At 49.4% G+C, this 26,029-nt stretch overlaps 1 protein-coding gene across 5 annotated transcripts in view; it reads left to right on the forward strand.

Annotated features, from left to right (window-relative positions):
* Positions 1-1,354: 1,354 nt before the first annotated feature.
* KCNJ1 (potassium inwardly rectifying channel subfamily J member 1) overlaps positions 1,355-26,029 on the forward strand; it is a 40,820-nt gene continuing 16,145 nt past the window's right edge. Inside the window, exons 1-2 of one of the 5 annotated variants that reach the window (XR_014267876.1) lie at positions 1,355-11,917; positions 15,921-26,024. The gene's annotated coding sequence lies outside the window, so the exon portion shown is untranslated. Of the gene's footprint in view, positions 11,918-15,920; positions 26,025-26,029 lie in introns of those variants that run through there. The other 4 variants (XR_014267875.1, XM_082476288.1, XM_082476287.1 and 1 more) reach the window with 4 other exon arrangements.

The following is a 26,029-nucleotide window of genomic DNA, read 5'->3' on the forward strand; positions in this document are numbered from 1 at the left end:
CTGACATTGGTTGACCCCTCGCTCTGCAGCAGACCCTGTGCCAGGTTCTGGATGTGCAGTGATGAATAAGGCCATATTCCATGCCCACGGGGATGCCTACGCTTGTGGTAGCAGATAAATAAATAGTTATGCAAGCGTATATATATAGAAAGGACACACAGCTAACGGTGATGTTTGGGTGTCTCCATGGAGGTCAAGTCGGCTGTCTTCCAAGAGATCCCAGAAAGTGACATCGCTTAGAGCATTTGCCAAGACCCCCTTGCAAGTTCAATCACCTGATTTTTGAGTACAACCATCTCCCAGCAACACCCGTTCAGGTCTAGCTTCCTAACGTCTAGACGAGAATGTTAACTCATTAATTTGCAGCGAGCACTCTTCACTCTGCTGGGAGCTTGAATCCACACGAGGTCAACACATGTCTCCCTACAGGGGGAGCCAGAGGGGAGGTCAGCGCGTGACTGGAACATTGCTAGGTGAACCTGGACTCCAGCAAAGGGCATGAATTGTAGATGGACTAGGTGATTATTGGTCTTGGCTATTGACCAAGAAGGCAGGTCATGTTCAATGGACTGGAATGTTGAAGTCTGTTGAATGAGGCTTGCCCTTCCCTAGAAGGTGCCTGATTCACAGTGCACCGGGGGATGTTTTTAAATTCAGATACATTAACTCGCTCTCTGCATGAAGATCCCAAGGGCTTGGGATTTTTCTAGAGCGGTTCACACTCTCTCCTCCCTGTATTCCCCTCTCCCTGCCCACAGCCGCTCAAACCCTCCCCAGATGCTCTGGTAATACGAGATTGTATTGGGTCAGGGGACATGGTTACTTATTAAATGGCGGGTTCTGAATGAGATGCTCTAAATCTGTCTGATGGTGGACACACCTGCTGGGGGATTGAAGAATCATAAACGTCGTTGTTGAGCTCTAGAGGTCACAGAAAAAGACCACCTTGACTCCTTTTGTAGTGACATCAGAAAATACCCACTGGGCAATCGTTCCCAAAGAATTCACTTCCCCTTAGCTCCAGAGAACCGGGCTGTCATTCGTCCCAGTGTCCTTTTGTAAAGGAAGGAATCGAGCCCCAAGGCTGTTGGTGAGAGTGGCGGGTGGAATCTTTCTCCTCCGCTGAGGATTTCCAGGCGACAACTGGAGGAGACCTGGGGAGGGCGCTCCCGGCTCCTGCTTAGTGAGCCGGGAGGATGGGTGAGGTCAGGACGGGAGGGGGCTTGCACAGATGGGGGTGGGGATGGGAATAGCCCGTATCACCTCTGCTCCAGGGCAGCTGGGGTAACAAGGACAAGACTATTAACCGGACACGGAGGCACGAGGCCAGGAGCATTACCCACCTTCTTCTGCAGCTACTCTCCCTTGTTTAAGTGACCACATAAGGTCATGTTCACAAAAGTGCTTTGCAAAGGACCAGACAGAAAAAGGGAGGCTACTGTGATGGTTGTTTTATAGGCAGTGCTGAGACCTTTTTAAAGAGCAGAGTTCACCCTCGGGATTCTTTCGCAGGAAGGTAGGAACGGCCCTGCATCCTGGTCCCCAAGCCTAGGTCAGGCCCTATCTGTGCTTCCCGATCTCCAAAGAGTGTCCCAGCCGCCCGGCACCTCCAATTCCGCAGCCCACGCAGCCCCCTGGGGCCACTGGAGACAGCTGACTCTATTCCCCCGTCACAGTCTGGGGAGCACGGCGTGGCCTCTGCTGTGCATTTGTTGGTGCAGGACTTAGAACTAAACCCAGGATTCCTAGTCTCTGGTTCTATTTGACCTTGGTATTCCGCATAATGATAAAACAGCAAGTGATGTTCATATAGCGTTTAGCAATAACAAGACACTGTCACACAATACCGTGTAAGGCAAGTGTAATTTGTGCTTTTTCAGATGAGGAAGCTGAGACTCAGAGAGGTTATGTAACTAACCCAAAGTGACACTGCCACGAAGGGGCAAAGGCACACATCAAACGCAGATTTTTCTGACTGCAAGTTCAGTGTTTTTCCTACTAACTTGAGCTCCCTGAGGCTGTCGCCCTGAGCTTGAGGCCCTTATTCTAAAGCATGTTTCCTCCCCCTAAATGAAATCTTCATGACCTTGCACCCAAAGTCACTGAGGGGCCCGAGAGACAGCAGGGGCCCAGGCCGGAAGGCCAGTGAGACCTGCTCTCTGGAATCCAAGTTCTTAATATTCTGGGACGGCCTGGGCGTCGTGGCTTGATCTGTAGGCACCGCGAGCTCTGACGATTGTCCCAGGGCATTCCTCGTGGGTGGATCTTTGAGCAAGCAGGTGCAGGGCTGGTCACCGCGGTAGGAAATGATTGTCAGATCGGCTAATTTGGCTGCAAAAGCATCAACTTCAAGGTCACTGGACTGGCCCAGGGCACCTGTGCTTCGTCACTGTAGAAGTTGGCAATTTCCAGAGCCTGGGTTTGCATGCCCGAGTCGAGAAGCTGACCCCCATAAATACGCGAGCCTGGGCCAAAGTGCCTGCCAAGTACCGGCTCGAGGGGCGTCTGGTCCCTGCCCAGCCCTCCCTGCTTCCCGGGGCATTCAACGAACAGAGGGGTGACTAGCTGGGACCGTGTGAACTTACTTGTCTTGACTTTTGATTTTATGGGGACACATGTGAGCAACTGAGAATCTGGAACAAAGTGTCCGAGACACTGAACTGAAACTCTACAAAACCACAGGCCAGTGTTGCTGCCACCCTTCCCTCTACCTTCCAAAGGATCCCAGCAGGACCCGCTGGTCCTACGTCCACCCATGTCCCCACCTGACACCTGCTCCCCAAACAGACGAGTGTGAAGGGCAGGCATCCACCACCCCTTCCTGCTCTGCTCTGCTGTCCTGGCTGGACCTGCATGCTCTGTGGGCTTCCGGTGGGTCTGGGCATGCCTGAGGGCGTTACGGGTGGTCCTCTGAGAATCTGTTGGTTGCCACAGGGATTGTAGCTCTAAGAGAAAAGCATCGGCCAGACTACGTGACCAGGGAGCCACCCTTGGTCTTCAGAGTGGAGGCATGATTGTGACCACCGCGTGGCAGGGCCGCTCAGCCCCGTCCTTCGCTCACGCCCCATGGATGTGTGGCTGCGTCCTGGCAAGGCTGTCTCGGTAGCTTTCCAGCAAACAGAAGTCCCCACCCCTACCCCAAATGAAAATTGCCTCCTCTGCTCACTTGGCCATAGCATGGTGCAGAATAGGGACCCCTGTGTGTCTGAGTGGCCCCGAGGGAAGGAAGGCACAGGCTGCTCTGTGGATATGATGTCACCACTGGGTGCCAGGGCAGCAAACAAAGAAAAACCACAGGATGCCTGTACCAGCTGGGAACTCCAAGAAGTAAATGTCTTTTGTGGGATGGCGGTGGTTTGCAGGGAAACAGGCATCCTGTGCTCGCAGGCTGTGCCCGGCAAAGGGGAGGGAACTCCATTGCGGTCGTTCATTCATTCTTTGGACAAGGTTTCAAGCTTTGGAGCTTGGGAGCTCAGAGAACTCGGGGGATGAGGAACCCGTTTCCTGGGAACATCAGTTCAGCGAGAGAGAAAGCCATGCTGAGGCACAAAAGCGGCAAGAAAAGTACCCCAGAGACTGCACGAGTTAGGGGAAAAAGACTTGGCCGCTGACTGGGGTCTGGGATTCTTCGTGGAGATGCCCAGGGAGACAGCCTGGAGGCAGCGCTCTGTCTTCCCTGCGGCCCCCTGGGGACAGGAGCCAGGGAAGCGGTGGGGCTTCAGAACGCAGGGCAGGGTTTCTGTGAAGCCACCCCCGGACCTCTTGGGCTGTCTTCCTGCCCTGTTTGTATTCACCACTTCAGTCCACGAGACAACCTCTCTCTCCCAAGTGCTAGGATGACCTATATATTTCATCCTTTCCCAAAGATTTATTTATTTTTTATGATTTTTTAAAATTGAAGTATAGTTAATTTACTGTGTTAAGTTACTTAGTTAATCTACTAAGTATGTTAATTTACTAACAAACTAATGTTGTGTTAGTTTCAGGTGTACAGCAAAGTGATTGAGCTTTATATATATTTAATATGTATATATGTGTGTGTATACATAAATATACACACATATATACGTTCTCTTTCAGATTCTTTTCCCTTATAGGTTATTACAACATATTGAGTATAGTTCCCTGTACTATACAGTAGGTCCTTGTTGTTTACCTGTTTTATAAATAGTAGTGTGTATATGGTAATTGCATACTCCTAATTTATCTCCCCCTCCCCTCCCCTTTGGTAGTCATGTTTATTTTCTACGTCTGTGAGTCTATTTCTGTTTTGTAAATAAGTTCATTTGTATCATTTCCTTTAGATTCCACATATAAGTGATATCATCTGCAAAGATTTATTTTTATATGCTTATTCTTTTAAACTTATAGTAAGTTACTCAGGTTTGTTTTCTTCCAGGAATTCTCCCATTAAACAAGCACACACTGCAAAAAGAAGAGAAATGTGAAAGAAATTTAAAAAAAGAAAGAGGGCGCTCTCTATAACCTGCGTTTGCAATTTGACCATCAAGCCCAGGGCGGTCTCCCCCAGGCGCTGGGAGGGGGAGTCTGGGCTCCTCCTTGAGGGTTACCGTGTTCTCGGCCCGGTTCCTGGATCCTCAAAGACAGGAAGGACACTGGGGGTGGGGGGGGAATTCTGTTGATGAGATTTGCTCGGTATTTACACCTCCACAGCGCCATGGAGTTCGTCTTGGATTTGAGTTCCGCTTCCCCGGAACTCATGGTCTGTGCAAGCCAACCCCAAATGAACCATTCCTGTGCAGGCTGGGGGAACGAATGGATTATTCCCATTTGAAGACAAAACAAAAGTCAGCTGGAACTCACCAGGAATCACCCTGTGAGTGCAGAAGGACGTTGAGAAGAGCATCACTTTCCAGGCCAAACTGGCTTCCTCTCTTCCTCTCCCCAGCCCCACCACTCTTAAGTATTGAATGTACTTTGTATAATTTTAGTGGAATTATTATTGTTATTAAAGAGAATAAAATTTTTACAATCCCAACTGGCTTTTTCCAAGTAACTAGCTGCAGACTGAAAGGAACAAGTCCCCGGCACATACTGTGTGGTAGCCTGCCCCTAATTCCTGCTCTGATTTTTTGTACTGTGACCATGTTCTATGTGTTATACCCAGGGTAATAAAGAAGAGCATCACATCTAGAATGACAGAGGTGATGGTCCTGTCCCACCCACCTGGGCTGGTTGGAGGTCACCTCTGCAGAGCTGGGCTCCAAGGGCCAGGTTCTTAAGAAGACTACCGGCGGGCTGGAGAGTCTGGGTGGAAGTGGTTGAGGAAGGAAGCTTGGAAAATGTGGGCAACAAGGAGGTGACCTCTAGGTTCCCTTTCAGTGCGGGAGGTTTGCGAATCTATGAACCTCTCTTTCCATTCCAAGAAGGCAGCTGCCCCGGGAGATGGGGGTACAACATCTTTCAGATTGCTGGTCTGGTGTCTAGTGATCAAAAATACGGGGCCAGCCGAGTTCACGTAGGAACTGAGCCTGGTCTCAACCCCAGTCTATCCTGGGTCCCTTTAGGAAGGGCATTTGAGGCCCTGTGGGAACTGATCTTGTGTCCTCTTCTCTAAAATGAGGATTAGAAAGATACATCTCTGCCTCCTTCACAGAGACACAGACAAGACCAAACAGCAAAGTGCCTTGAACTGCAGATCAGAAGAGATTACAGTAAGTCCCCTACATAGAACGCGTTCCGTTCTGAGAGCGCGTTTGTAAGTCCAACAAGGTTAGCCTAGGTACCCAACTAACACAGTCGGCTATAGAGTACCGTACTGTAATAGGTTTATAATACTTTTCACACAAATAATACATTAAAAAAAAAACACAAAAAATAAAACATTTTTAATCTTACAGTACAGTACCTTGAAAAGTACAATAGTACCAGTTACATCACCGCTGCTTTTACGCTTGCTCCTCGACTTCCTGGGCTTGAAATAGAGATACTGTACTACTGTACTCTACACAGTACTGTACAGTAAAGTACACAAAAGCACAACCACTTGTAGAGGATGCACGCACGTGAAAATGTATGCCAGACACGTGAACTAACTTACGTGATTGGACATGTGAACACATGTTCGCATCTTTGAAAGTTTGCAACCTGAAGGTTCGTATGTAGGGGACTTACTGTGTTACCTTTACCCAAGTGCTCCCTGCCACACCTCTCTCTTGGGCTCGTCCCGAGTAACAGCTGTCACAGAGCAACCCCTCCACCATGGGACCAGGGACCCTGACTCCAGCCTGCTGATGGAAGACATGGGGACCCACAGGGTTCAAAGCACACGGCCCTGGGGAGGCGTCCATTCTCAGGGGAAGGACAATCCAGTCCTGGGCGTTACAGGGAGCCCACCTGAAGGAACCCCCTGCAGCCGTGCTCTATGTATGTCAAGGGTTGGGAGGTGGAAAAATACATTGCTGCTGAGTATTGAAGTAGCACTTGCTTCAGGGGAACTAACATCTATTTATTCTTGGGAGCTTTCCTGAGGGGCAAGAAGGCCTTGGGGCACGGCTGAAGGCTGGCTCCTTTTCTAGAAAGCCTGGCAGAAACAGAAACGAGGGCAAATCTGCAGCCTCTGGGTATCTTTTCTTCCTCGTTTAATGGTATGAGTGGCAGGGCTCTACAAGGAACACGAGTGAGACTCTGTGTGTGAGATTTGGGTTTCCAGGATGTGTCCCCACTATGTCTTAGAGGAGGAAACATTTTACATTTGTCAGAAATGTGCTAGAGATGTCAAAATAGGCAGCAATATACATAAATACAAAAGTCTGGATAAAACATGGCAAAATTCCTCAAGATAGAAAATACAAAACAAAGAAGAACTCTCAGCATCATCTTACGTTGAGACCCATGGCTCTTGCATTCTGAGTGTCCGTCCCCTCACCCTAGAGCCAGGTGACTCCCATGGAAACGTGGAAAAAGGTCAAATCCAAGCACAGCCTCTCCCTCTGCCATCTTGTCCCCATCTGCCCCTCTTCTGCCTCATCCGCCAAGACGTCTGTTCTTAAACCGACGTGTCTCCCCTCGAGTCCTCCAAGTGCTCCAAACTCACTGTTGTTCTCCAGCCTCCAAGCTACTTCTCCTTCATCCACTTCCCACCTTCCACCAGCTAGTTGCCAAGTAACTAGCTGCAGACTCCAAGGAGTGAGTGTAATTCTACCCTCCTGATAGCATCCAGCTATACATCACCATCTATATGAGGCTCCCCCAATTCCTCCAGCCAGAAGTAACCTCTTCTTCCATTTATTCAGGACACTTCCCATGAATTTATGCCTTATTGTGTCTGTGATGTCTTCTCCCCTACAAAGCATTAAACTCTTGAAGGGCAGGGACCATGTTTTATTCATGTTGTAACTTCCCCAAGTGCCTGGCGCTGTGGCTTTTACAGGAAGGCCCTCGACAAGATTTTAGTGAATTAAACGGAATCATCAAAATCCTCCCTTTGTTCAATCCTATTTTTTTTTAAATGTCTCTTGACCTGGAATTTCTCACAGAGCCATGGATGCACTACCATCTTCAAAGGCAGTAAATGTTTCAGAGGGAAGCATTTCATCTCTTGCACACAGATTTCTCAAAACCTTTCCATTGTGAAGCCCTTGTAACGGTGTTCTTTCCTTTTTGTCACCTCAGTGGGATTACCTAGTTCCCCTCTGAAGCAAACATGTTCAGACTGTACCACATCTCTTTCACCAGACACTTGTTCTCCGAAAAAATCGAGGCACAAAGATGAAAGAACACGTTCCCACAAAGAGTCCCTCTGTCTTTCCCCATTTAGGAACTGGAGGCCTGTCTGAGGGGCCATGTGTTCGCTTGTCATGGAATCACCTTTGCTGCCCTTCCTAAACCAGAGGACACAGCTCACATCTGTAGGAAGGCGGTGGCCTGGGACACAGGAGATCTCTCCCCTTATGTGCAGAGGGGAGACAGCTTGTAGATTAGTGGCTAGAAAAATAGATTTCAACTCTGTGTTAGAATAACATGTCCATATGCTTGTTTTGCAAAAAGAACGTGTGCAGGAAGGGACTCATGGTCTTCCACTCAGTGCGAAGATTTTCCCACAATCCCCCTTCTGTCTCCAGTACAGGGCTTCACCCCCATCCTCAGCTACATTTGAAGAACCCCAGTCCACACTCTCCCTGGCTTTCTCAAATCCTAGGAGTGGGGATTTTGTTCCTGATAAGGAATTTCAACCAGTTTTCCTGTCTTCCGCCCCAACATGAGCACTGCCTCCAGGGGTGCCTGGGCTCCCACGCCCTGGGCTTTGAGAGCTCAGCTTGCCCCTAGATGCCGGCTGACTTGTCCCTCGGTGGGTACTTGTGTTCAGCCCTTGCTGCTCTACCCTGTTCATATATTCTCCAGCGTCTTGAATTTTGTACAACTCTCTTGACCACTGTTGTTCCCTTTCCTGTGCTCTTTGTCTTTGTGGATTTTCACCTTTTAAAATTCCTTAACCCCCATTTTTGTTGAGTTCAGGAGGGAGCAAAAATAAACATTTGTTTCATCTACCGCATTTTCATCTTACAATTCTTTAAAATTTCCTTTCCTGATTTCCAAAATGATAAGTTCAGTGCTTTGCCAAGAATATATGCTCTACCCAAAGTGTGCAGTTAGAACTGCTTTTTAACTAACCAGAGCAGAGGCAGGACAAAGACTTGCACCTCTGTTTGCCCCTACGGGAAACTGTGTCCGCCTCGTGGTTGATCATCTCAACAAGGCAGTGGTTGTCAGGGCCTGAGCTTCTCATATAGGCGTGAATTTAACCTCCGCCTGGTCACATACTCAATGTGTCCCCAGAGACGAGTCTTTCCCTCTTTATCTGTGTGTTGATTAAAACGACACTTTCCCAAACGTTGTTAGGATGACGTGAAGTGACACGGCATAGACTGGGAGCCCACCCCGGGTCAGGTCCCCCCTTGCTCCGCGCAGACCAGGAAGAATTCGCCTTGGCAGTGTTGCTGTGATTTGCTGCTCTCACCTGCTATTCATCGCATACCCACTCCTGGGACCCAGAACTGGCTCCGTTTTGCAAGGCCTGCCTGCCTTCCCTGCTGTGTGCTCTGCACCTGGTCTCAGCCTTGCAGAACTCGCTGTGAGCTGCCCTTTGTTGTGTGAGTGGAATGCCGCATATCCCCTAACCAGACAGGCACCTCTAAAGACCGACTGTTTATCCAAATTGCTCCCGTTGGAATATTAGTCGTGAATGGGATAATATCTTTGAAATGTTCCAATTGTCTTTAAAGAAAAGAAAAAGAAAACCAGTCCATCGACTCTGGTCCCCCAGCTCAGGTGCAGAGGTTGGAGCTCCTGGCTGTGTCTGAGGAATAAATGCCTGTGAACACCAGCGGGGTCAGTGCAGCGGGACCAAGGCAAAGCCCGGGGAAAAGGCACTCTGCTCACTGTCACAGGCTGCCAGGCCCAGGAGGATTGCCTCTGTGACCGCAAAGGTGGGAGAAGCAACGGACGGTGGAACAGGAGCAGAATTTCTCCATGAAGACCGTGGGTAGGAGGAGAGACTGAGAAAACGAATCATGTTGGTTTCATGCAAGATGCAGCGTTCTATCAGATCAAGCGCCTTCACTGGCACCTTATAACCAAGGCTCCTGGAGCTGGGAGAAGCAGCTGCCCTGCCCTCCCTGTTGCTTAGCAACAGCCTCTTTCTTAGTCCCAGATGGTCCCCAGGGGCCGTTCTGAATTGGGGGGCAACGAGAGGGAGGACGGAGGTAAGATAACTACCTGGTCTCCATAATAATGAGACGCCTGGCTCCATCCTGCGAGGGACCTGACTTGCAAACGAATGAGACACTTAAGAAAATGTTTATTTTCCTCATTTTGGGTCTGTTCTGTGCTGACTCCGAGAATTAATGCTTTCCAGTTGTCTGGAGGCTGATTGGAGAATGAAAGGCACATCTGCGGCTCACACTGGCCCAGAGACCCACCGTGGCTCTTCGGGCCCCTGCTCTGAAATTGAAGATGAGAGCCCTCTTCCTGGATTGCCCTGTGTGAACCCGGTGCCTGCCCTGCAGTGGCCCTGACAGCTCCCATCCTGTCTGAACAGCCCAGGAGAGAGGGAGGGGAGGTGGAAGCACCCGAGGCTGTCCTGGAGTCTAAGGAAGGTTCCAGTGGCCATAGGCGAGTCCTCCAGCCACGGCTGCTCTGGAGGAGCCCCCTCTCCACCACCAGCTCCCTGGGTGTGTCCTGTGCTCAGCCTTTATGGGGCGCAGCTGCTAGGGCCCCCGGTCGCCCACTCTCCCCGCACTGGGCGTCTGCAGGCTGCATTCCTATGCTTCCCACAGCCAGACTTGGGGCGATGTGCTGCTCAGGGGTGGGGAGGGGGAACCTGGGGTGGGAGGTTATCCCCCGGGTGGGGTAGGGATGCCAGGGAAGGTAGGTGGAGGACCACACAGTGGGGGATTGAGAAAGGAGGTAACTTTGGAGAGAGGGCTGAGCCTAGGGAGAGGGGGCAGGGACTGCTTGCCCACAGGGGACCTTCTGTGAAGGCAAGAAGTCGTATTTAGCACAAGCTTTGGAACTCTCCTCTTGTTCTGTTTCCCGTGGCACTGCTGCGCCCTAGAATAGGTCTCCTACAATCAAACTTCATATGGGAAATGCTCCTATAAGTTCTTTTACTTACACCTACTCTATTCTTTTTGCTTTATTATAAAACTGATGATACTGATACAGGTTTGAAAACACAATTTCCTTTCCTCATGTAATTATCAGTTTCTATTTTATCATCTTTACGAAAATCAAAATGTATACCTTCTCCTGGTATTCCTGTGTCAGAATCACTGGAACGTGGCCTCCAAACTACAGTCCAGCTCTGCAGCTTCTCCTGTTCTTTGAGTCACTTAGACTGGAGTGAAATCTGATACTTAAGATCATCTCGTGAGGTGCCCAGTGGAGACTGGCAAGAAGGTGAAGGTGAAGGGTGCCTGCATTCACCCTCAAGCCCCGCGCGGCCACCCGACCGCTACCCCACGAGCACAAAGTGACAGCTTACTAGGGGAACTGTTTTCTGACGCTCCAGTGGTGACTAGCAGTGAAATGAGTGAGGGTCCACAGGGGCCACTAGGACAGGGAGGAACCCTGACACCAGAACAGCCCAAGAGGGCGTAAGACACCAAGTATGAACCAGGGGGAGATGACCCTAAGGGGTGGGGTGGGGTTGGAAGGGGGAAAGAAAGCAGATACTGGGGTGTGTTGATTTCCCGAGCCTTCACTCAATGCCAAGTACGTGCCAAGTCCATTGCATCCATCCCCTCACTACCCACGGCAGACCTTGAGTGAGAGCAGCTAGGACCTTACCCCCAGTGAGATGCTTGTGCCGCAGGGCTTCCTTGCCTTTACAGGGCTCTTCTGTAAAGTCTCGGCTACAGAGCTCTGCACTGAACTGGGACCAGAGTGGCAGATAATGGCCGAGGGAAGGTCAGGCCAGCCTGACCTGTGGTCACTGAGGAGCGTCCCTGAGCAGGAGACATTTTGGAAGGGCTCCTCGGGGACCCCGGTGCCCCCATCCGGGAGCATCCAGCCTTCACGCATGCATTTGGCTGGGACCCTCAGCAGGTACACACTGGTTCCAGCACGGCTCCATAAACAAATCCCTCGTAATTAGCCCTGGCGGCTCAACACCTCTGCTGTATCCGGCCCACTTCCCTGCCACGCCTCCTCTTATTGGAACCGGTTCTAAGTAAACTGTGTTCTCTGAGAGCCGTTGCATACAGATGAGTTGGCAGCCGGTCTGAGCTGACCCACAGCCTCATAAAAACGAACAGGGCCCCGGGCCCCGTCACCTGGGCCATCCCAACTCTTGAACCAAAGGTGCAAGGACTCGCTCACATCAAGGACCCGACTGCTTTCTCGGGGACCAAGAAACTGGGCTTTTGTCTCTGTGTTCACGCTGGCAATCCATGAGGTAAGGGGAGAAATGCCACACTGCTCCTTTGGGGAGTTAATGAGAAAGGAGTTAATTCTGGTGGAAATTTAGCCTTCTTTTCCCCACCTCAAATCTAGACAGACTGCCCACTGTTCCCAGGGGATAAAAGTGTGCTTTTAACTCCCTTGCTTGATGCTCTGTATCTTTTGGTTGCACGTGCATGACGAGCCATGAGCTTCCTCCTGGCCACCCTTGGCCATTCCACAGCCCTGAGCATCATGCCTGGTTCCACCACCTTCTCCTCGTGGTGGTGGAGACAGACGTGCGTGGACCTCTGTCCCTGATGGCTTCAGCTCCTGCAAGGGCAGACCTCTCTCTGCCTTTGCCATCATTCAGGTAGAGGGTAAGGGTGCTAGTGAGGTCCACCGTGGAAAACGCTGAAGGCTCGACTGGGTGGAATGCGTTAGTAAGACTCTTTGCTTACCTGCACCAAAATGCCTTTCCTTCATTTGACGCAATGCTGCGTGATTCCGAGTGGATGCATCTGGACCCCTCACTGTTTGTTCAGCTCCCTAAATACAGCTTTGACAGATGCTCTGCACAGTGAATGGCAGTGTTCCCTGTGTTCCGCTTCGTACGAGCCCGAGAATGAACAGGCGTGGAGCCCCCTTCTCCAAACATCCATGTCGTATAGATGCTATGCATAGTTGCTCAAAAGATGTCTGTCTTTTGCGATTGGCAAGCTTTAGGAAAATTGTGTTTGCTTTTTTCTGTAGTTGGGCGAACAAAATGAAGCCAAGCATCGTGATGGGAAGGACACCATTGTCAACAAGGACTTACCCAGCCCACTGGCAGGTGCCCTTCAGTCATACACTTAGCTTGAGTTGTCTTAATCTGCCCTGTTTTGTGAAAATGTATCCCCACTAAGTTAGCTTCAGTTTTTCAAAACACAGTGGAGTGGAGTGTCTGGGAAGGTGCGAACCATCAGAAAAGATTTTTTTGAATACATAAGGCATGAAGATGGCTTTTCTCCTGGGTAAGAAGGACATCAAGTCAGCTCAGGTGCAGGGCTGAATTCGCAAATCAGCACAGGGAGCACATGATTTGTGAATGGTTCTTGGAGCTTTGATGCTGTTGGTGGCTTTGGTTTTCCGTGATTTTTTCCCAAATACATAAGATGCTGTAATTGCCAAGAAACACTCTGCAGAGTTGAGACTCAGGATTTCTCAGGCATGTCTTTTTTCCTTTTCCCAGCAATTCATTTTTTCTGTGCTGGGTTACAAATCTACCCTGGACCTTTTCACAGCTCAGTGATTTTCCAAGGATTCAGCTTTGGTCACGTGCTTTGCCTCTTACCTGGCATGTGGCTTCCGTGGAACGAATGCTCCTGAATTCCTCCGCTTACAGTTCTCACTGGGATTGCTTATATGTCCTGAGGCTGATCCAAATTTCACTCCTCCTGGTTCTACAATTTAAGACGCTAATCATGACCACTGCGTTCTTCTCTGCATTATTGCCTTTTCCATTAATATTATCATTAGGCATCCAGGTTTTCCCCATTTGCCTTGCAACAAGCTTATAATGAGCACCCACTGTCTTCTGGAACTCTTTGAAGTCCTGGGAAATTACTAAACAGCCCCTGTCCGCATGGAAGTTACAGTTTGGGCGGGTGGGCTGTGCATACGGAGGTAGACTGTTCCACTCCAGCAGGATAAATGCCGCAGTGCAGTCGTGATGTAATCGTTGCCTGCACGGGAAGGACTGCCCAGTTTGCCTATGGAAGGCCTCCTCGTGGAACTGTGACCCTCAGCTCGCGGGGTGGGCAGGATGGGGCCGCTGGAGACAGGAGGAAGGGCATTCCAGAGCAAGGAAACAGCATTTACAAAACCGCAGAGGCATGAGAGAACATGGCGTATGCAGGGAATACTGAGCTGGCACGGCTGGGGTGGGTGGACGGGGAGGGGAGAAGAGGGACGGAGCTGCGGCGGGAGAGCTCACCACGAGGGACCTCGTGCGCGATGCCCAGGAGCGTGGCGGTATCTTGAAGGTAGTGGGAGGCCACGTGAGGTCATATTTACAATTTAGAAAGGCTGCTCTGTCTGCAAAGTGCAAAGTGCATTGAGCTGGGGTACGACCATTGCCAGGAAACCAGTTAGGAAATTACTAAAAGGCAGAACACACGAGATCTAGGACAGACTGGCTGTGACGATGAAGCATAGCCCTGACACGGGAAACTGAGGGTTGGCTGGTCTCATTCTGGAAACTTCCCCAAAGTCCAAACGATAAGCAAACTTTGAATGGAAAAGAGCGTTTTCTCTACACTGAGCCTCACGCACCCAACACGGCTTCCTGGGCCCAGAGAAATGAGTTAATGGGCCCGGATGTTACAGGAGGCCGGTGCTGTGTAGGGCAGAGGGCTGGCCTTGCAGGGGCCCCCTCCTCAGAAATGTAGCCTCCGGTCATTTGCTTTCCTCCGGCACTGAAGTAAGTGCCTGCCTGTCTGCGGTGAAGGAGTATCTCTTTCTCCTTCTCTCTTTGATCACCCGGCCTAGATGATGTGTCGCCCTGGATCTCTGCTGAGCCCCAGTGTCACCCCTTAGGAGGCAGGGCAGAAAATGTGTCTTTCCCGGCGGTGGAGCTTAAAGTGGAGACAATATCAGAAATAATAACAGAATTGCTGAGCGTTAGAGGCCCTTGTCACTGTTAGAAGTACCGGTTACAAGTACCGTTACAAGCACCATTAATTGCCCCAAAGTATTCCCTACTCACACTGAGCAGATACTGAGCTGAATCTTCCTTGTGGGTCATTCCTATGAGTAGGTGCTCTTTTCTTTTTTTCTTTTTTTAAAAATATAGAATAATCTTTCTTTTTCTTTTCTTTTTTTTATTGGAGTAAAATTACAATGTTGTGTTAGTTTCTGCTGTGCAATGAAGCGAATCAGCTGCATACATACCTATATCCCCTCCCTCTTGGACCTCCTTCCCACCCCCCTATCCCACCCATCTAGGTGGTCACAGAGCACCGAGCTGAGCTCCCTGTGCTATACAGCAGGGTCCCACTAGCTATCTGTTTTACACATGGTAGTGTATTTATGTCAAACCTAATCTCTCAATTCATCCCACCCTCTCCTTCCCCCCTCTGTGTCCACACGTCCGTTCTCTACGTCTACGTCTCTATTCCTGCCCTGCAAATAGGTTCATCCGTACTCTTTTCCTAGATTCCACATACATTCATTAATATACGATGTTTGTTCTTCTCTTTCTGGCTTACTGCACTCTGTATGACAGACTCTAGGTCCATGCACGTCTCGAGTAGGTGCTCTTTTCAGCCCCATTTTGCAGGGAGGTAAAGATGACAGGGACAAAGGGAAGGGAGCTTAAGTCCGTGTCTCCTGAGTTTTTTCTAGGGGGCCACACGGAATAGGATGACGTTGATAAGACAATCACCCCTTGCTGGGGTCAGTGGAGAGGCTGCCATCTCAGGCCTGGTCACTCACTCCAGCCCCACCCCAGGGCGAGGGGACAGCATCTGGGTCCACGTGACCCCTGTCCAGTCACAGCGTCTGAGACGCTCTGGGCGGGTCCCACAGGCAGAGAGCGACAGAGCTGGGATTCAGACCCGTGTCTATCTGACCCCAGCATCCACCATATATCCCTCCTCCTTCCACTTGGCAGGTGGGTGACAGGTCCCGTATAGTGAGATCTCAGAGTTCAGAGGATCTGGAAAAAGCAGCCCGCTGGGGTTTAAGTGAGGATAGACTCATGTCAGACTAGCCAACTTCGGGTGCCCCTAGGACTTTTCTCCCTGGACCGGAAGTCACTCCTGGGATCTAGACAGGACTCAAAGTGTTCCAGTTTAGTTTCTGTCAGGCCCGAGAAGAAGAATATGCCAGAATATGTATCGTGTTGCAAGTTCAAGTCACAGCCGAATGAATTTATTGGCACAGAAATCAAAGTTTGCACAACAATTAATTGAGGATAGTTGAATATATTAATTAGTTTTAAAGACTCTGCTTCCCACTGTCTCTTTTCCCCACATCAGCTCGGCATCTTCAGAGGTGGAGGTGATGGTCAGCCTGATAAGGGGGTCAAGAGACAGCTCCAAGGGACCATCCATCTACCTTCATCTCAAGGTCAATAAAATCATTAAAATTTCATAGGTTGAGAAAAGAAAGTACAGGGCAGTGATGGCTTAGGCTAAAGCCATAAGTAAAGAAAAAAGGACCAGACCTTCCCAGTCTGTTCTGTCTCCTGGATTATATACGATTCATGAGTAACATTAGCTCTGCTCCAGACAGCAGAAGTGGTTGGCTTGATTATGTAGTTCATAATCTTCATGAACAAGCAGGGAGTGTGTATGGAAATGGGAGAAACAAAACAGAATAAAAACAAACAACTTCAAAAAAAGAAAAAAAGATGAAAGAAAAATTCCTGGGGAGACATATAGGAGGTAGACCTAGAAAAGTCAACAATAAGCAAAAAATAACCTAAGGTCAAGGGGCTCAGAAAAGTCCATTCTCTGCTCCAGATGGAATGATCCTAAGCCATCCTCGCTGGTTTTGTTATGAAGGATGTTCAGAGGACTTTCCCCATCCTCGCTGCTGCCTTGTCAGAATCCACGAGCAGACAAAGGGAGCGATGCCCTCGCCCCTGAAACTCCCTGGGTCTGTTTGAAAAACAGCACAAAGAAACCAAGAATAATGCACACAATGGGCAACTTCAAGACTGCTGAGAATCCAAAGATGTTCTACCCCAAGTAGTTCCTTCTTGAAAACTCTAACTAAGGGCTTTAGCTGTTAATATAAAACTTAACCCAATACCATCCCATTAAAAAACAGAGCATTGAAACGAATTCTTTTTTTGGCAGATTTTTACAAGATTTTAATTTTATATTGGAGTAGTATAGTTGATTCACAGTGTTGTGTTAGTTTCATGTGTGATTCAGTTATACATATACATATATCTATTATTTTTCAGATTCTTTTCCCATATAGGTTATTACAGAGTATTGAGTGGAGTTCCCTGTGCTATATACAGTAGGTCCTTGTTGATTATTTTATATATAGTAGTTTGCACAACTAATTTTAAACAATCATTCTAAGGGTTCATCAGAACCCTCGCTCACTCATCGTAGGAAAGAAGAAACTAAGGACTAGAAGGGTCCAAGACTTTCCAGTGTCCCCAGGTAAAGCAGAAACCTGAATTCACCCAACAGGGCTTTGGATCTGTAACTTCCTCACTCAAGGAAGCCTGTTGTTTGTTCCCTAAATTGGTTCCCCAGTGTGTGGTCTGCCCCGGTGGGCATGTGTCTGCCCAGGTTCCGACCTGCAGTTATTCAGCCTTGTAAACATTCATAGAGGCAGGTGACCCATTTAGGCTTTAAGAGAACATTCTTTTTGAATACTCTGAAATATACAAGCCAGAAATTTCCATGTATTCAGAATTTTCCAATGTCCATCCGTGGCCTTCCCTCTCTTCCAATTGCACAAACACCAATGTTTCTTAGCTCAGGTTCAGGAATTGTGTCTACCAGGGGGTATCAATGTGCCACCGTATCCCCAGGCAGCAGATTTAAATATGCAACACAACACGGTTGAAAGCAGCAGGTTAGTACGTCTTTGCAGCAGGAACCACCACAGCTCTCTCAGGTGACTACCCTCGGGGAAGACTAATGCTTCGCTGCCCTTGATTAAACGCTCGGGAGCTTTCTGGCTCCGTCCAGATCTGCCATTTGTCCTTGAGGAGCTTGACAGAGCTTGGAAACTATGAATAACTGTTGCTAGATTCTCATAGGCAAAGACTCCCCGAAATGTGGCCTTTTGGGCTCCGAGTCACTGATAAGATGTTGGGAGAGATAAGAGTAATCCCTGGCTTGTGCTGGAAGGTAATCAACCGTGTCGGGAATCAGGGGATTCAGAGGTTCTGAGGGGTTGGACCGCTGATGAACTATGCATGGGGTGGAGAGGGCAGGAATCGGATTCAGAGAGAAGTCACAGGAGTGGTCAGGGGATCACCCGGAAGACCTCTGGGGAAGCCTACGCTGTGCTGGGCTTTCCAAAGTGGGAGGTCCCTGTCCCTACCTTGCAGAAATTTCGGGCCCCTGGGAGGACAGACAGGTGGGAATGAGAGAGGCTTGGGAGGGGCACATTCTACCCCATGGGGCTGGGCTCTCCCCTCCCACCCAGTCTGCTCCCAGAGTGGCCCCAGTGGGATGGGCGGGAGGGGTGTCGAGGAGAGAAGGCTGGTCCCCTCTCCCAACTGCTCCATCCCCTTTGATGGAGAGGAGAGGGCAGCTCTGAGAGATCCTAACTCAGAGTGCTTACCTGGACCATTCCGAGCATCCCTGTAGAGTCTGGGGCTCTTGCGCTCCTTTATCCAAAATCATCGTGGGTGAGAGCACGGGGTTTCCTTCAGGCGGTGCGGGCGCTCACTGCTGTCAAGACACGGACAGGATGGAGTCCCCTGGGGAAGGAGTCCAGCTGAGAAGTGGAGAGAACTGTGTCCAAGATTTGGATTTTATTCACCTTTTTATTAATACATGATTTCCTTTGGCCTGTGGTGCTATTTGCAGTTTTGGACTTCTACAGACAAGGATGTTTCTTTAAGGACCTGGTGGCAGTGAGAGGGGGGTGTGGGGAGGGTAGGGAAGGGGGCCCAGGCCAGGCTTGTGCCTGGAGCCATGTGAGCGGAGAGATTCGTCACTCAGGGCATGAAGTGGGCAAATTCCTTCCCGGGAGTTGACTCTCGTGACAGGGAAGGGAGGCTGAGAAACAGGCTGTCATTTGAGAAGGTCGCCGAGGGATGTGGGCTAAAACTGCTCCCTAACATGGGAAGGGCTGGTTTTCTCATACCTGCTGAAGGCAAGAGGAGAGTAGATGCAAATCTCAGCCTGAGGATGTGGGTTAGGTATCAGGGGGAATCTGGGTGCTGAGAGGCAGGAATGGGTTTCAGAGGGAGACGTTCCTTATACAGACAGGGAACCAGCGTCCGTCTCTCTGGGGGAGGGGTTCAGGGGCTGCCTGCCCACAGGCAGGGTGGACTTGAAGTCTTTTCCCACCCCAGGTCCTGGAGGGAGCAACCATGAGCCCCTCACTCTTGGTCTTGTGCTCTGGCAGCAAGGAGGCGAGTCCCCAGCGATCCCACTGCCTTTGGTGGCTCGAAGGGGCAGGTATCTGATTCTTAGCTTAAGTGTGGACCCAGGACAGACACTTCCGGCCACCTCCCCTGGCTAAGCCTTTCTTCAGGCCCCCTGGAAGCACCCCATAAACCAGCCGCCTGGAAGCTTCCTTCCTGCCCAGGCCCCAGAGACCCCAGAGGTACCATAACCCTGGCAACCAAGGGGTCAAGGCCCCGTCTCTTCCAAGCCTCCCCTCCTCTCCCTGCTGACTCCTTACTTGTACTCTTGTTCTGTCCCCATCCCCTGCCTGATCCCTGGTCCCCACCTGCAGCTACCAGACAGAGCTGCTTGGGGAAGCAGGCCTCTTTAATCCCCTCGGCCGCCTGCTTTACTCGTGACAGAGCCTGGGCGGAAGCTGGCGGTGCAGCGGGTCCTGCCTCTGCCGGCTTAGCCCTGTGGGTGAGGGGCCGCAGGGACTCCAGCAGCCAGACCGCAGGCAGGCCAAGCTCCCAAGACAGACACAGTAAACACCATGCATCTGGTGACTAGCGACCAGATGCTGAGCCATTTCCAGGCCCGGCTGTGATGGGGGATGGAGAGAAGGCACGACACCCACAGAAAGATGCTGGTTTTGCCTGTGCACTGTGGACGCTCCCTGGTCCCCGGCCCGGAGTTAATGAGAGTAATCCCGGGCAGGGTGCACAGTGGGGTTGCAGCGCAGGTGCGGGGAGGGCTGGGGAGGGGCGCAGTCGCAGGAGCTGGGTCAGCTGGTCTCCAGGGTCCTGTGTGCATGGGGTCCAATGGGCGGTGCCTTCACTTTTGTTCAGAGAGAAGCTTCTGGAATCCCTGACTTAGAACTAGCAAAGAGACTTCTTGAGTTCTTTAAGTTGCCTCTTCCTGCATTTAAAAATTCATCCGTTTCTACATTTATTCACTCCACACAACGAAGCCTATGGAGGGTCAGGCCCTTATCTGAGACAGATAGTTATCACTTCTATTTTATTTTTTAACTTTTTAAAAATTATTTTTATTTTAATTTTTTAAATTGAAGTATAGGGGATTTACAATGTTGTGTTAATTTCTGCTGTACAACAAAGTGATTCAGTTATACATATATATATACATTCGTTTTTCCATATTCTTTTCCATGATGGTTTATCCCAGGATATTGAATATAGTTCCCTGTGCTATACAGTAGGACCTTGTTGTTTATGCATCCTATATATAATAGCTTACATCTGCTAACCCTATTGCTTCTATTTTAAATGGTCAATATAGATAAGATTCTTCATTGGAAACCTGCTGTGCATCATATCATCCTTTCCATCAGAAAGTTCTTCCTTGTGTCTAACTGAACTCCCTCTTGCTACGATTCCAGCTCACTTTTCTATAGTGTGTCACTCATTTGCCTGAACTCTCCCAAACGCTCCGTCATTTAATTTGTATGATGGCCTCGGGAGGTAGATATGTTATTATTGTCATCTGACAAATGGGAAGACTGCAGCTGGCTTTGTGCCCATCTGGGGGTGCAGGCAGGGCAGGTTTCCTAGGTCTGCCTGAAGTGCTAAAACTCTCTGAGCAACGCCCTGGGTAGGAGCCAGCAGGTGCGGCTTGGGAGGAGGCCGAGTTCGGCTCGCCTCGGGCCTGGGGGAGGACCTGCCCTCTCTCATCGTGGCATTGCTTCCCCCCACCATCTTTAGCTCCTGGTGCCCTCTACTCACTGCCACTTGTCAAGGTCACCCCTTGTTGCCATGGCTTTCTCAGCCCTTATCGCCATCTATAATTACCCTGTTTATTTGGTTCCTTTTTGTTATCTGTCCTGTTCTCTCCACCTCCCTGAGTACCAATCTTGTTCCTGCTCTATCCCCAGCTCGCAGCACGGAGCTGGGCATGTGATAGACTCTCAGTAAATATTTATTGACAGAAGGAAAACAAGGAAGGAACAAGCAAAGAAAGAGCAAGCAAGCAAGGAAAGAAAGAGGGAAACAGAGGAGGGCCTGTCTTTCCCCAAGGCCTTCCTGCCTTTCCTCCCTGACCCTAGACCAGAATTGATTCAATCTTTATGGAACTTCTGGTAGAAGGATTCAAGAAGACTTGGGTTCCCATCCCAGCTCTGACTCATCTGAGCTGTTTAACCTCTCCATACCTCAGTGCCCTTCCTTGTAAAATAGAGATAATTATACCTACTTCATGGGGTCACTGTGAGGATTGAATGGACTAATTTCTGCAAAGCCCACAACACAGTCTCTGGCATGTGCAGACATGCAATAAGAGTTCATTCTTTTTCCTCCGCTATGATTTCAACCCTTCTGCCCCAATCCTGTAAAGCAAAATCAAACCCTGCAGCGTTCCTCCAGCCACGTGTGAGAGGTGCTCTGCCTGGCTGGAAGGGGATCTTTTAGGGGACACACCGCCCGCCTTCCGTCTGTGCCAAAGAAAGTCACATTGGAAGGGATGCATTTTAATGAGTTTCTTCCAATAACTAAGCAGAAGGCGGACACATATCCCACCAGAGGAAGCTACAGTAGCTGAATTCTAACTTCCTAGCTCCGGGAACATGGGTCAATAACTTGGCTTCTCTGACCTCTGATTTTCTCCTCTATACCCTGGGAATAATGATGATACTGTGTAAGTCATAGAGCAGCTGTAACTGTAGAGTTTACACATGGAGAGTGCCCAGAACATAAATGTTCGCTATTGTTGATCTGTGGGTTAGAGGAAAAACTACCCTCACATTAAACTAGATTCAAGAAAGCTTGATAGAACTTTCTTTCTTTCTTTCTTTCTTTGTTTCTTTCTTTCTTTCTTTCTTTCTGTCTCTCTCTCTCTCTTCCTTCTTTCCTTCTTTGTGAGAGGTCTTAGTTGCAGCAGTCGTGCTCCTTGGTTGCGGCATGCATGTGGGATCTAGTTCCCTGACAAGGGATCGAACCCGGGTCCCCTGCATTGGGAGCGCGGAGTCTTAACCACTGCACCATCAGGGAAGTCCCTGATGGAACTTTCATTAATCGCCAGTTACTTTTGTCCGTCTTATCTCCTTTTCTCTTCAGATAACACGGGAAGATTGACCCGCTTCCCATTCTTCATTCATTCAACAGTTCACTCATTCAACAAACACTAACTGTAGCCAGAGAGACAGATAGCTTTCTGACAATGGTTAACTGTCCATAAAACATGGTGATGTGCAGATGTAGAAAACAAACTTATGGTTACCAAAGGGGAAGGGGGGGGAGGGATAAATTAGGCGGTTGGGATTAACAGATACACACTCCTATATACAAAATAGTTAAACAACAAGGACCTACCATATAGCAGAAGGAACTGTATTCAATACCTTGTAATAACCTATAATGGAAAAGAATAAAATATTTAGATAGATACATATATATGTATAACTGAATCACTTTGCTGTACACCTGAAACTAACATGATACTGCAAATCAACTACACTTTAATTAAAACAAACAAGCAAACATGGTGGTGTGTAGGTGACTTCTTTAACAGCCATTCTCCTGTGTCCTTTTTTTTTTTTAATTTTTATTTATTTATATTTTATTTTTGGCTGTGTTGGGTCTTCATTTCTGTGCGAGGGCTTTCTCTCGTTGCGGCAAGCGGGGGCCACTCTTCATCGCGGTGCACGGGCCTCTCACTGTCGTGGCCTCTCTTGTTGCGGAGCACAAGCTCCAGACGCGCAGGCTCAGTAATTGTGTCTCACGGGCCTAGTCGCTCCGCGGCATGTGGGATCTTCCCAGACCAGGGCTCGAACCCATGTCCCCTGCATTGGCAGGCAGATTCTCAACCGCTGCGCCACCAGGGAAGCCCTTTCCTGTGTCCTTTATTTCAGGACTCACCACTGTATTGCTTGTTCCCTCGGAGCGGGGGTTTTCCTCTGGGTACCCCTACTTGGTCAAGTGTCCCCTCATTTCCAGCTGCTCTTGCTGGCCAGGGCTCCCTACCGTCCTCTCCATCACCCAGACTCCCTGAGCCTTGCACTTCATTGGCTCTATCTCATTCACATTTTCGTCAGAGTCTCTGAGCTTTGAATATATTTCAGCTGCTTCTACACTTTTAAAAACTTTAAAACCCTTGACCATGTGAATAAACGCTAAAAATAAACAGTAAAAAAAATTTTTTTTTTTTTTTTGGCCACGCCATGTGGCATACAGGATCTTAGTTCCCCGACCGGGGATGGAACCCACGCCCCCTGCGTTGGGAGCACAAAGTCTTAACCACTCAACTGCCAGGGAAGTCCCCAAAATGGGTAGTTTTTTGATCATGGGAACGAACACTCAGAAACACATCTATTTCTTACACACATTTCCATGCACAATATTGAGTTCAAAATACATGAAGTTTATGTGCCACTGCACACAGTAGAAAACCTAAACTTAACTTTAAAAGATTAGGGGGGAAAATGCCCACAAATGCATATGATAGGAGCATGCACTATCTCCCTGTCACCTCTTGGACTTGGCATTTATGAATTCACCACGAGTTGTTTTCATACCATCACTGGATGTTTACTTCATCATTATTTGCGTGAACAAGTAAAAATCATGTTCAGCTGCATCTTGGAGGAAAATAGCTTCTCTCTCTCTTTCTCTTTCTCTCTCTCTCTCTCTCCCCTCTCTCTCTAAGGGGGCAATGGAGTCCAGTGGGTGGCGCTGGATATAAAGTTGTGAACAGATCACACCACGTCCCTGCGCTTGTGCACTTCCAGCCAGAGGAGGGCACGAACTTTTACTCTTTTGAGAACTATTTGTAGAGTTTCTCTAATGGTGGATCTGGGAGCTGAGAATTCAGAGGAAAGCAAGACAGGCTGCTTTCGTGGAGTTGATATGTTCGACTAGAGGGGAGCTAGACAAGAAGTGAGCACATAATAAATAGGCAGATAAATGAGATGACATCTGATATTGATGAGATGCGAGCAGCGGGGTTGACTGAGGCCACGGTTCCACCTGGGATTGGATGCTGATCGGCCCTCAGAGGAGGTGACCACGGAACTGAGTCCTGACGGACGGAAAGGAGCCAGGACAGCCCCAAAGGAGGGAACAGCAGGTGCGAAAGACCAGGGCAGGGGCAGTGTGGCACGTGGTCTGAGTAGCACCATTGGTGGAAGCACAGTGACGTGAGGTAGGTCTGGGCAGAGCCCGGGTTATACAGGACCTTGTGGTGGTTAGGACGAGGGGATGCCAAGGAAGGCTTCCGCCAGGCAGCAACACGATCTGATTTACACGAGAAATACCTGCCTCTGACCTGGCGAGTGTGTCCGGGTGAGGAGAGAGAGACAGCAGAGACATGAGTGAGCAGGTGATTTCTGCAGCTAAAGCAGGAGTGATGGTGGTTTGGACAGCAGTGGCAGTGATGGGGATGGAGCCAAGGGGACAAAGAGCTTCTGAATATACTTTGTAGGAAGAGCAGAGAAGACTTGCTGATGGATTGGATGTAGGGATGAGAGACAGAAAAGAATCAAGATTGAATCAAGTTTTCCTCAATTGTTTTGCCATTGACAGAGCTGAGGAAGGCACGAATTCAACAAAATAAATATATAATAAACTCTATTTGGTGCTAAGAAAGAAAAGAAGAGGGTGCTAGGGACATTTTTTAAGAGTAGAATCTCAGCCACAGATGCCCGGTGGAGATGCACCTCTCAACCCCACCCAGGGCTCGTGGGGTCTGAACTCCTGCTAAGAGCTTTTGGAGAAAGGATTGTGCCAGGTGCCAATCACAAGCCCTGTGCTCCAGCAGCCTCTGCTTCTGGAAGGCTGGTCATGCTAACCTCAGAGGAAATTCAATTGGTCTGGCATAATTGGATCTTCGTGGTCTAATCTAATCTGGTCGTTTTATGGGCAATCTTTTTCTTTTTGATCGTCAGTCTTTCCCCCCAGCTTTGTTATTTTTCCCTAGCAGCCAAATAAACAGTCTTCACCCTTTGGGCTTCATGTTTGCAAACACGCTCCTTACAGGCCCCCTTAAAGCAACCAGGAGCCCGCTGCCTTCCCCTCCCAGAGGTTCTGGGGGGAGAGCCTTCTTGAAGAGCCAGGCAGGACAGGGCTAACAGAGGCAGAAGAATACTGCCCATGGCCTGGCATCTCCCCCCACGGGGCCACACGCCCGCCCCTGCATTTTCTCTGCAGCTCACGTGGGCCCTTCCGAGTCTGTCCTTGGATCTGGCAGGCGAGCCAGCCGCCTCCTCCAAACCAGACCTGGGAGTTCAAATTATTCCTCAAATGCCAAGTCAACACTGGCTGTCTCTTCATGAAGGCTCCTCAACTCTGCCAAGCACGGAAGGAAGCTGACCTCACTGAAGTCCCCACGTGCTGGACTCTCTGCTGTGTGTTCTTACACTGAAGCCCGTCTCAGCTTGTGAAACAGGCATTCTTATCTCCACGTTCATGGAGAACACTCAGGTTCAGAGAAGCAAAGTCATTTATCCTGTTGACAAGTGGAAGGAGTGGGGTTTAAACGGAGTCCACACCACCTTCCAGCCTGACCTTCACTACCTTTGTGACACCTGCTGAACCCCCTCTTTGCTTTGCCAGCCCCACCTACTGGCCTTCTGCAATGATGTTCTCAGTCTTAGCGCCCACAGCTCGGACCCCACACCCCACAGGCACCGGGGAGCCAGCATTTCGGTCAGTGCTAAGTCCACTGGTCTTTGCAATTCCTAGTGGCCTTCCTTCCATCCTTGCTTCTCCATCTGGCCCAGGGGAGCCCGAGCAAAGGGGACCAAGCCAGGACTAGGGTGATGCTGTGAAAAACCCATTGCTGAAAATGGGTTCAGTTATTGGGAGTGTGGATGGACTGGAAAAATGAACCAGGAAACAGTGGCTTTGGCTCTGCAATTTAGGGCTGTGCAGAGCAGCAAGATACACAGACAGAAAAAGAAAGGAAGGAAGGAAGGGAGGAGGGAAGGAAGGAAGGAAGGAAGGAGGGAAGGAAGGAAGGAAGGAAGAAGCAAACAGAACTCACCACAAACTCCAGGGTCTTTATTGATCCTAAGCTTTTCTTAGTGACTTTCCGTTTTGTCTTGTTTA

This window comes from Balaenoptera physalus (genome assembly GCF_965194825.1).
Source record: "Balaenoptera physalus genome assembly, chromosome: 10".
Classification (NCBI taxonomy): Eukaryota; Metazoa; Chordata; class Mammalia; order Artiodactyla; family Balaenopteridae; genus Balaenoptera; species Balaenoptera physalus.